Here is an 11,928-nt window from a genome sequence, read left to right as displayed (position 1 = left end):
ATGAAGAAGAAGAAGTAGAAGAAAATAATGAATTACCTGCTAGTGCCGAAAAATTTGTTGCACGTGATGGTACTGAGTGGATGAAAGAACCAAATGTAAGTCGTCAGGTACTCAGACAAAATATTATAAGAGAACGTTCTGGACCAGCTAGATGCACTGAAATGTTGTCAATAGAGCAAACATTCAAATGTTTCATGAACGTTGAAATGGCTGATATAATTATGCGCCACACAAATAAGTTAGCAAAAGAAACTTATAATGCTTACAACAATGCGCATCCAAACACAACTCCTAAGTCATGGACGCCTGTGTCAATAACAGAGCTGTATGCATTTTTTGGCATACTTATTATGACTGGTGCGAACCATAGCAATGGAGAACATGTTCGAGATTTATGGAGCGTCAAAAACTATCCTTTATATCGCGCCACAATGGGAGTCAACCGTTTCTGTTCGATATTGCGGTTCCTAAGATTTGACGATAAAAACACTCGTGCAACACGCTTACTAACTGATAAAGCAGCACCGATCAGTGAGTTGTGGACGATGATGAACAATAATCTTGCTGCACATTACAAGCCCAGCTCATGCTTGACGATTGATGAACAATTATTTCCTTACCGTGGACGCACACGGTTTACGCAGTACATACCGTCAAAACCTGCTAAATATGGTATCAAGGTTTGGTGGATTTGCGATGCCACAAATGCATATCCACTGCATGGACAAATATATACTGGCCAAGCAGAAACTGGTAGGGAAACGAACCAAGGCGAACGAGTGGTGAAGGATTTGTCTGCCAAATACCAAGGAAGTGGCCGAAACATTACAATGGACAATTTGTTTACGACCTTGCCAGTTGCAGAACTGCTTCTCACCTGGAAACTCACGATCGTTGGAACTTTGCGCAAAAACAAATTATATATTCCTCAAGAAATGAAGCAGAACAAAAACAGGACAATTGGTTCAACGACATTTGGCTTCAAAAATAATGTGACAATGTGCTCTTATGTTCCCAAAAAAAATGAAGCAGTAATTTTGCTTTCGACCATGCATAATGATGCTGAAATAGCTGACAGTGGGAAACCTGAAATAATTGAATATTATAATCGTACCAAAGGTGGTGTTGATCGAATGGACCAAATGTTTGCGGAATATCCAACACAAAGACAAACAAAACGATGGCCACTAGCGATGTTCTTCAACATGTTGGGCATTACAGCTCTTGCAGCCTACATTGTCTACGATTTGAATAACCCTATGTTGCCTTGGAGAACAAACAACAAGCGTAAGCAGATCCTACGCAGCTTGGCTGAAGCATTGTGTATGCCCATTATTGAAGCCAGAGCCATAAATCGTCAAGTGACGCGAAATTTTTCGACTAAAATTGCTATTGAAGCATATTTCAACCGACCGGTGGAATCAATGGTGTCAACAGCAGCATCAACATCTGCCGCAGCGCGCACGCCAAAACCTGTGTCCGGATCTTGCTATTTATGTTACGCACAAGAGGAAAAACGCCGTAGAGAAACCAGAAAGCTGTGCGACAAATGTAGGAAGCCAATGTGTCTTGAACATTCGGTCACATCAACAAATTGCTCTATTTGCCATGATTTTCCTTAGATATAAGATGCATTTTTATAATTTTTATAATAAAAGTCAATAATATAATGTGTGAAATGAATATTTTTAATCTTTCAAATAAAAAAATAATATAAAAAATGTTTTTTTTTTATTATTATGAGGATTTTTACTATTGGGGTACAAACGTATCCCGGGTGTGTGTTTACGTATATAATGTGTTTGGAAGGCTGTAGCTCATGAACCAATGGTCCGATCTGGTTCAAATTTTGAATTTGAACTCAAAACTAAATAATCTTCCTAGATCCGGTATAGAGGTATAGCGGTTCAAAAGTTACAACACTTCAAAGTTGAAAGTGGATACATTTGTACCCGGGTGTGTGTTCTAGGGTTAATGTTTTTTTTTTTATAATTTACTAATCGTATGAAATATATGGTTTGTTAAATTTGCATTTATATATCTGTCTGTATAATTAATATTGTTATAATTTTCTCTTTTTTTTTTTTTGTTTTTTCCAGCATTTCACAATTTTGTTTATTAATGTGAATAAATAGTAAAGAAATCTTATCTTTGTTCGTTTGAGTTTAATTGAATTAGTCAAGTTGATTGGCAATTTTCTTTATATGTTCTCCAATTAAATATAAAATATATACTTATAAGGTTTATTAAGCCAAAATTTGATTTAATGGTACATCTTCAAATATATTTTACTTTTGGAAATTATTCATTCACAAAAATAAAAATAATTTCCCAACTAGATTTGCAATATAATTCATGAGTTATTGCGCATGTTTACATGTACATATTTTAATTAATTCTACTGCCTAATCTCTAAACATCATACTAGTAATTATTTATATATGTGTGACGTGACTGATTCGCTTTGAGACAACTATGAATCTTACTTGCGTATTTAAATAAATTCAATAAAAATAGATTATGTGACTTTTTGAATGCGGTTTTTGTGAACCGTTTTTAATTTATTTTTGGTTTTGTCGAAAACCGTAACAATTGTACCGTCTACTTTCTGTACCGTGTAAGGACCCAGATATATATTGCTATGTTTATCTCTAGGTTCCTTTTGTATTAAAACCGTATCTTTTTCTTCAATTAGTACAGGACGTGCATTTTTATCAAATGACTGCTTCGATTGGATTTTATGTTTTGTTACGAGTTCTGTAACGAGTGCATGGGACTTTTGCAAACGATATTTTACCTCTTTTGCATAATTATCAACATTGTACATTGGATCAATTTTAACTTTTTGTACTTCGTTTGGTAAAACAGCGTTTTTACCAAAAATCAGTTCAAATGGAGTAAATTTATTATCAAAAACTTTGTTTGAGGTTGTGGTATGCAAAAAAGTAAAATATTTTAAATATGTATCCCAGTCGGAATATGATTCATTTAAAAATGCTCGTAACTACTCATTAAATACTCTATGATTTCGTTCTATTGTACCTACGGTTTCGTGATGGTGTGCTGTCGAAAAGTCATGTTTAATTTTTAAAAGTTTGGTTAATTCATCAAAAAGTTCATTTTTATATTCAGTCCCTAAATCGGATTTTATAGAGTGCATAATGCCATATATTAAAATGAAACTTTCAAAAATTGCTGATGCAACAGTTTTAGCACTTTTATCTGGTATAGGAACAGTAACTAAATACTTTGAGAGATCGCAAATAATGGTAACTGCGAACTTATTACCATATTTCGATTCTGGTAACGGTCCTATGGTATCGATAACAACAATATCAAACGGTTTATTCGGCGTTGGGGTTAGTACAAGTTTTTCTTTAACTTTCGGTTTTACTTTATTTAAAAGACATTTTTGATAATTATTAACATATCTTGCGACATCACGGGTCATATTTTTCCAATAATATTTTGTTCTAAGTTTCGCATAAAGTTTTTTCATGCCACAGTGACCTCCTGATATTGGGTCGTCGTGATAAATGGTCATTAGTTTTAGTTTTTTCTCATTTTCGGTCACAGTTTCGACTGGATCTGTTAAAATTATTTGTTATGATTTTAAAATTAGATTTCCGTGATTTTTTAAGCTAGCAATTGTAAAGTGACGGAAAAATTCATCGTCTTTTGGCCATTCAATCTCCTTAATTTTGTGTTTGCTGGCTTCAATTTCGAGCCTCGAAAGTAAATCATCTAAATTCATTATTTCGTTAGCAAAGACATAATTAAGTAACTCGAGTTTTTTATGTTTAATATGTGCACAAATTCGTAAATTTTTAATTTTTTCATTTTTATCATAAGTAATTCCTGTTCTAATACGCGGTATTCTTTTTGAAAAGTTGTAAGAAAATTTATCATAAACGTTTAATGTTTCCTGTTTTCTAATAATATCTTCGTTATTATTTGTATTTTGTATCATTTTGTCGTTTCCTCGGCTAGTCATTGATCTCGTCTGTACTGCCAAAATATTTTTCGTTGATTCCCTTATTTTGTCTATCGTTATACGTGAGAGTGCGTCTACGCCAACATTTAATTTTCCTTTAATGTATTCAATAGTAAAATTGTATTCCGCTAGTTCTAACCTTATTCTTGAAAGTTTTGAAGAGGTGTCTTTCATATTGAACAGGTATACTAATGGTCTGTGGTCTGATTTTACTAAGAAATGCGTTCCATAAACGTATGGTCGAAATTGTTTAATGGCAAAATAGATTGCTAGAAGTTCTAATTCGATAATTGGTTTTTTCTGTTCTGCATTGTTAAATGATTTTGAGGCAAAACATATTGGTAAATCGCAACCTTGCTGTTCTTGGCTAAGTATAGCGCCACACCCTATTTTTGTAGCATCAACTGTAATAATAAATTGCTTTGTAAAGTCTGGATATTGTAGCAATTTCGGTGACATTAAGGCTGATCGTAACGCTTGAAAAGCTTCATCACATTTCTCATCCCAAACAAAATCTACTCTTTTCCTACTTAATTTATTCAAAGGTGCTGCCAGAGTTGCAAAATTGGGGATAAATCTTCGGTAATAGTTTGCAAATGCGACAAAACGTCGTACTGCATCTTTGTCAGTAGGTTTAGTATACTTTTTAATTGCAACTATTTTTGAATCGTCTGGCAGCAGACCTTTTGCTGAGCATTTATGCCCTAAAAACGTTACTTCGGGCCTGAGAAAATAGCATTTTTTTGGATTCAGTTTTAAATTGAAATTTCGGCAAGTTTCGAAAACTTTCGCTAAATTTTTAATGTGATGCGCTTCGCTACAGCCTATGACGATAATGTCATCTACATATAAAAATGCTACGTTCGGTGGAATACCAGAAAAAGCTATCCTCATCATTCGTGAGAATGAGTTGGGTGCTATACTTAAACCGAATGGCAATACTTTCCATCGATATGCTCCACGGTCTGTGCAAAGAAGTTATATCACGTGAATCTTCATGCAAGGGGATTTGGTGAAATCCAGAAAAAAAGATCTAAAGTAGAAAAATATTTAGCTCTGCCAAGATTGTCCAAAATATCGTCAACTCGTGCGAGAGGGAATTTATTCGCAATAAGTTTCTTATTGACTGCGCGGAAATCAACGCACATACGATAAGCTTTTTGACCATTAGTAGATTTTTTAGGAACCAAAATTAGAGGACTATTGTAATTGGAATAACTTCCTTCAATTAAATCGTTATCTAGTAATTTATTAACTTGGCGAGTTATCTCTTCACGTTGGGAATATGGTAGACGATAGTTTTTTACATATACCGGGTCAGTGTCAGTCAACCTAAGTTTCTGTTCATAAAAATTGTTTAATGTCATTTTGTCGTTGTCAAGAGCGAAAATGTCGGCATATTTTATGCAAAGGTCAAGTAAATTGCTGTTAGCTTCTGTAGGGATTTGGTTTTTTAAAATATTTATTAATTCGTTCGTTCGCGAGTCTTCTGTCTTGGTCTTATTGATTGAATAAACGTGATATTCGGAAAGTTTTTCAGTCCGAATATTTACATTCTTTACATGTTTTACTTCATCTGTGGTATTTATAATTTTAATAATTGGGTTACTGCTATTAACTATGCATCTTGCTGTGAACACACCGTGTTCAACTTCCTGCGATTCTACAAAAAGTGGATCCGGCGAATTGCCAAAATTCAAAATTCGATAAACTTCGCATCTGGGTGGTATGATACAAGTGTCGCTTTCGGTTCCGTGTAGGATAGGTATCGCGACTTTGCCTACCCAGAAGGAAATACGATTGCTTGCATAGCTAATAACGCATTTGTTACTTTTTAGAAAATCTTTACCCAATATACCATTAGATGGTATGTTAAAATCATCGCTTACTACATGTAACGTATGTTTAATGTAAAAATCAGTAAAAGTCAAGTTTATGGTAATTCGTATTTATAGAAAAATGTTTATCAATGCTAGAAAATTTGATTAAAGAAATGTCGGCTTGCGTGTCGACTAAAACGTACAAAATTTGTTTGACCCATTAATTTTCAATTCAATAAAGTCGGAGTAATTAAAATTTAAGCAATAAATGCCTTTTGTTGTAAAAAAATTATTTAATTGTCCAATTCTTCCGCCCTCAGTGTTCGCGCCTGAGGGGCGTTGGCGTTTAAAGCGCGCACATTAGCATTACTGCGTGAATTTGGACGTCTATTACTATTATTGTTGCTGTTATTGTTTCGATTGTTGTTTGATGACCGATTACTATTATTGTTGAAATTGTTACCGTTATGCCTTGAACCGTTATTGCTGTACCTACTGTTATCAGCGTTATTATTGTACCTATTGAAATTTGAGTTGTTTTGTCTGAAATTGTTATTGTTGTACCTATTAAAATTGTGCCCTCTTAAACTACCTCTAAAGCTATTTGGCCTATTTACTCGGGATCGAAACGCTAACACTTGGCGCTCTTTCACTTGATTATTTTGTTCGACTATCATTTTTGCCACTACGTCCTTTGAATCACTGAAGGTAGTTGACGATAAAATTGATTTGACCAAATCCGACCGAGTATTAAGTCTACAAACGTTAACTGTTTGCTCGACTGCCATTTCATGAGCCTTAGACTGTGTCATACCTTCAATGATCAAAGAGCGCTCTAAAGCATCCGAAAGCTCCTCGACACGCTTAGCAAATTCCGTATAATTGTTGTTTATGACATGTAAAGATGCAATTTTCCCAGCTACAACTTTCGAGTTGTCTGGCTTTATTCTATTCCTCAACGCATCTTTTATTTTCCTAACTGAACTAACTTCTGTTGGAATTGCTTCACGTGCCTTGCCTTCGAGTTTCGATTTCAAAAATGATATAAAAGTCGTATTTAAGTTTTCATCTGCAAAATCTTCAATTAAATTAATTTTGTCTATAAACGATTCAAGATTCAAGTGCTAGCGGATCTCCATTGTAATTTTCCCTAATGATTGAGACACAAACACTAATAAACGATTTTTTCTGTTCAGGGGTAGCCATGTCTAAAAATTCTTGAAAAAATGTAGAAATATTTGGTGAACTGGTAGCTGTTGACGGCTCGTCGGATACTGTTAGCAGATCTTTAAAGGATGGAAGTGAAGTACTTCTTTTAAGACTGAATTGTACCGAAGCTTCTGACTTGGCGTCACTAAATTCTTCTTCTGACTCAGAGTCAGCTAAGTCTGATTGGCAAATTAGCGATAAGCTATCAGGTGGAATCCTAACGCGACAATTCAGTTTATTAAAGCACTTTGCTAACTGTTCCTTGCAACGAGCTAATTTAACTTGGACTTCTTTGAGATTACAGGTATGGGCCGAACTATTACCAATAACTAGTAATAAAATATTATTGTAAGCTGTGATAAGCGAATATTTGTACTCGTTTAATTTTTTCGCATTCGAAGTCAACGGTCTATTTTGTAAAATGTGTTTCGTAATCTTATCAAAATCTGCTTTATATATTTTAAATTGTTTATCGAATTCGCTCATAACCGGCTAATCTCAAAGAAGTGGAAACCCAACATGTACGAAAACAAGCTATCGTTGACCCTGTATAAAAAATTAAAAAGAAATTGAATTATGAAAAATACTTATGTTATTCTTCAGTAGGTCATCGGCTGAAAAATCGCATGCAACAAGGGGTTTTCATGTAGTTGGGATATCGGTGAATTTCATGCAGCACACATGCAAAGCAAAAGATTTCAAGTTGTTTGCTTAATTTTTTTTTGTATTTAAAGAAGTTTTTAAATTTTGATATATATAGGGGTCGAACACATGTACATCGGTATATGGTTAAATTCTTAAATTTATAGAATCTGAGTTTGAAGGTAGTTTTTTTTTTGTGTTTCTAAATTGATTTATGGGATTATACCGTGAACTTATAACTAGTAATGGAAAATTTTAAGTAATAGTACATATTTAGTAATTTCAAAGTCACTTAAATTTAATAATATTAATGTTCAAGGAATAATAAAAAATGTATGTATGCAAGTAACCGTAGTGGGAATTTGAAAATTGTTTAATCCGCAATGTATGCAAGAAAAGCTTATATTAATATTTTGGAAAAATTTATGAAAAATGTGAAAAATTGTGATCACTTATATGATACGAAAAATTAATAGAAACTTCACTGAATCACTCACGTCACCTATGTTAATGTCAAAAATGGTTTAAGAAGAAAAATTGATTGAATCACTTACAGACTACTATAAAAGTATTCAAATCATATATCATATATCTTATGAGAAGAGGGTTATTCAAAAGCTCTTTTGTTCACTAATGGAACTCAGTTTAATTAAAATTTGGGAAAATTCTTAAAATTTTTTTGGAAAATTTTTTTATTTTTTTTTAATCTTAAATTTTCCGAAAATACACTAGTGTATACACTAATGTTAAAATGTGTCAACGTATGTACATATGTATAAGTGAAATTTATATAAGCACGAAAATATATAAACTTAAATTAGCAGCCTTACTCTTGCTGGACTGTACCCAAAGTTTTCCGTTGCCATCCCACGCCGCTGTCTTAAAATGTTGCTTGTTGTTAATACCGCTATGCTTCAGCCTCCCGCACCGCGGTCACTTTTTTAGGTGTGTTGCTCGGTTTTGTGCCGCTATTCGCTGGCGTGGGTACGATTTGCGGTACTATTTTGCCGCTAGTTACGTTGTACAGTTACTGGATGCGTTGGTTCGTCGGGCGCCGTTACACATATGTATGTGTGTGTAAGCTGCCGTTGTTCATGGTAGCAAGGCTTTTTGTCGTACCTTGTGCAAGATGCCGTTTTCGGTGGTGATATGGGACTGATGCAGTACTGCTGTTGCTGGTGCTTGCACGCCTTACCGCTGTGTGGAAAAAAACAGCTCACAAAAATGCAACACTTCGGATTATAAGGCGTTACACGGCTTATGCAGTACTGCCGCCCGTTACGGTCCACTGAGATGAAATTTTGTCCATCCACCGTAGTGTGTCGCACAAAAAGGGGCTTTTCGGACTCGCCGGCCGTCCAGGCTGTCATCCAAGCATATTTTCCCACACGCGTATGCTCGCATTCGCTGTCACGGTCGCCATGTTGGGCCCTCAGCCCGCTCATTTAATAAAATGTTGATTTCTTACCCGGAACTTGCTGGAAGATAGCTTCTCAACTACCTGAGGCTTCGTTGAGGGACACCGGTGAGTTTTTGGTGCTTTTACGCTGCCGGCTGGTGGTTTCCCTTTTGGAGCTGCTCACACTTGGGTGATAGCGCTTACCCTTTTGCGCGTAGGGATTAGTCAACTTTAATGCGTAAAATCTTGTTCACACCCGAATACTACCTCGCTTGAAAATAACAACTCGTAATTACTTTCACAAAACACTTTAAATTTAATTTCCTTTTATTTTATAATTTTGGCACAACCGTCTGCTTCAATGGCGTATATCTAATTGAATTCTTCATTCCGTGGAACGTATGTTCCATCAGGGCTGCCAACATTACGACGGCGCTAAATAGTGCTGCCGTATTGTTAGCGATGCCATTACATCACCCTCCTTGAGAAAAGATTTTTGCAAGGTGATCAGGCTTGCAAGAATCGTTCGATTCAAGAGCAATGCAAAACCGATAGAGAGGAACGAGATATTTAATACTAATATTGTAAGTATATTTCCTTCGCCCTTTAACTCGTTCGTCTATATAAATTTTCGGCTTGTGATAGCGAGTTCAAAACGTATGATAAATATTTAACAATATTATTATATATACTTAGCTAATTGCGTGAATGTAAAATATTAATTTGATATTAAGGAATATACATAAGTATGTGTTTAACCCTAGAACACACACCCAGAAAATACCACGTAAACACACACCCGGGATACGTTTGTACCCGGGACCTTATTTTGCGGTTTTTTTAATGCTTATTCAACCGATTTCTATGATTTTTTTTTGAAATGTATATTTTAATATATAACAAGTATTTTGCCTTATGTTTCATTCGAATATTCCTACTGGTTCCAGCGATATGGGCAAATAAAGTCAGGACATGCAACAGTGGATTTTTGTTTTTGTTGTTGTCCTGATAAATGCAAAACAAAATAATATAATTTATAATAATATACTTGTAGAGTAACAACGAATACACATTTTGGTTTTTATTTCATTGAAATATTCTACCTGGTTCAAAAGATATGTGCAAAAAGGTCGCGCAAGGTATGGGTACGTAGGTAGCAAATACACTGGTATAACTGGTTTTTGTATTTTATATGCAGCTGCAAGGTTTGTTTTCACACGAGGTGTTGTTATAAATATTGCCTGTTGATATTTTCATTATTGTTTTGGTGCTCAAAAGTGTAAGAAGTGAAAATATAAGTGAAAATAAATATAACTGAAACTATAAATAACTGGATACGAAATGACTTCAAGAAGAAACGAATATTTATCAAGTGCAGCATATAGAAGGTAAAAAATGTAAAATAAGCAACAATGTAAACATATACTAATTTTTTTTATTATGCAGGCTAACTGAGGAACAGCGAGAATCATATATACAATCTTTATTTGATGAAATTTGTGACGATGACGCTCCCTATGACTTTGACTCAGAAGATGAAGAAGAAATTCAAATCAATGACATTGAAATTGCTGATGACGATGCTGAAGTTTCGCAAAGTGCCGCAGAAGTATTACCTGATTATGCGGACTATGAGGATGATGAAGAAGACCATGAAGAAGAAGAAGTAGAAGAAAATAATGAATTACCTGCTAGTGCCGAAAAATTTGTTGCACGTGATGGTACTGAGTGGATGAAAGAACCAAATGTAAGTCGTCAGGTACTCAGACAAAATATTATAAGAGAACGTTCTGGACCAGCTAGATGCACTGAAATGTTGTCAATAGAGCAAACATTCAAATGTTTCATGAACGTTGAAATGGCTGATATAATTATGCGCCACACAAATAAGTTAGCAAAAGAAACTTATAATGCTTACAACAATGCGCATCCAAACACAACTCCTAAGTCATGGACGCCTGTGTCAATAACAGAGCTGTATGCATTTTTTGGCATACTTATTATGACTGGTGCGAACCATAGCAATGGAGAACATGTTCGAGATTTATGGAGCGTCAAAAACTATCCTTTATATCGCGCCACAATGGGAGTCAACCGTTTCTGTTCGATATTGCGGTTCCTAAGATTTGACGATAAAAACACTCGTGCAACACGCTTACTAACTGATAAAGCAGCACCGATCAGTGAGTTGTGGACGATGATGAACAATAATCTTGCTGCACATTACAAGCCCAGCTCATGCTTGACGATTGATGAACAATTATTTCCTTACCGTGGACGCACACGGTTTACGCAGTACATACCGTCAAAACCTGCTAAATATGGTATCAAGGTTTGGTGGATTTGCGATGCCACAAATGCATATCCACTGCATGGACAAATATATACTGGCCAAGCAGAAACTGGTAGGGAAACGAACCAAGGCGAACGAGTGGTGAAGGATTTGTCTGCCAAATACCAAGGAAGTGGCCGAAACATTACAATGGACAATTTGTTTACGACCTTGCCAGTTGCAGAACTGCTTCTCACCTGGAAACTCACGATCGTTGGAACTTTGCGCAAAAACAAATTATATATTCCTCAAGAAATGAAGCAGAACAAAAACAGGACAATTGGTTCAACGACATTTGGCTTCAAAAATAATGTGACAATGTGCTCTTATGTTCCCAAAAAAAATGAAGCAGTAATTTTGCTTTCGACCATGCATAATGATGCTGAAATAGCTGACAGTGGGAAACCTGAAATAATTGAATATTATAATCGTACCAAAGGTGGTGTTGATCGAATGGACCAAATGTTTGCGGAATATCCAACACAAAGACAAACAAAACGATGGCCACTAGCGATGTTCTTCAACATGTTGG

Source organism: Rhagoletis pomonella, unplaced genomic scaffold (genome assembly GCF_013731165.1).
Source record: "Rhagoletis pomonella isolate Grant_MI unplaced genomic scaffold, Rhpom_1.0 Rhpom_scaffold_00069, whole genome shotgun sequence".
NCBI lineage: Eukaryota > Metazoa > Arthropoda > Insecta > Diptera > Tephritidae > Rhagoletis > Rhagoletis pomonella.
The sequence above is the reverse complement of the archived record's forward strand: the minus strand, read 5'-3'. Positions refer to the sequence as shown.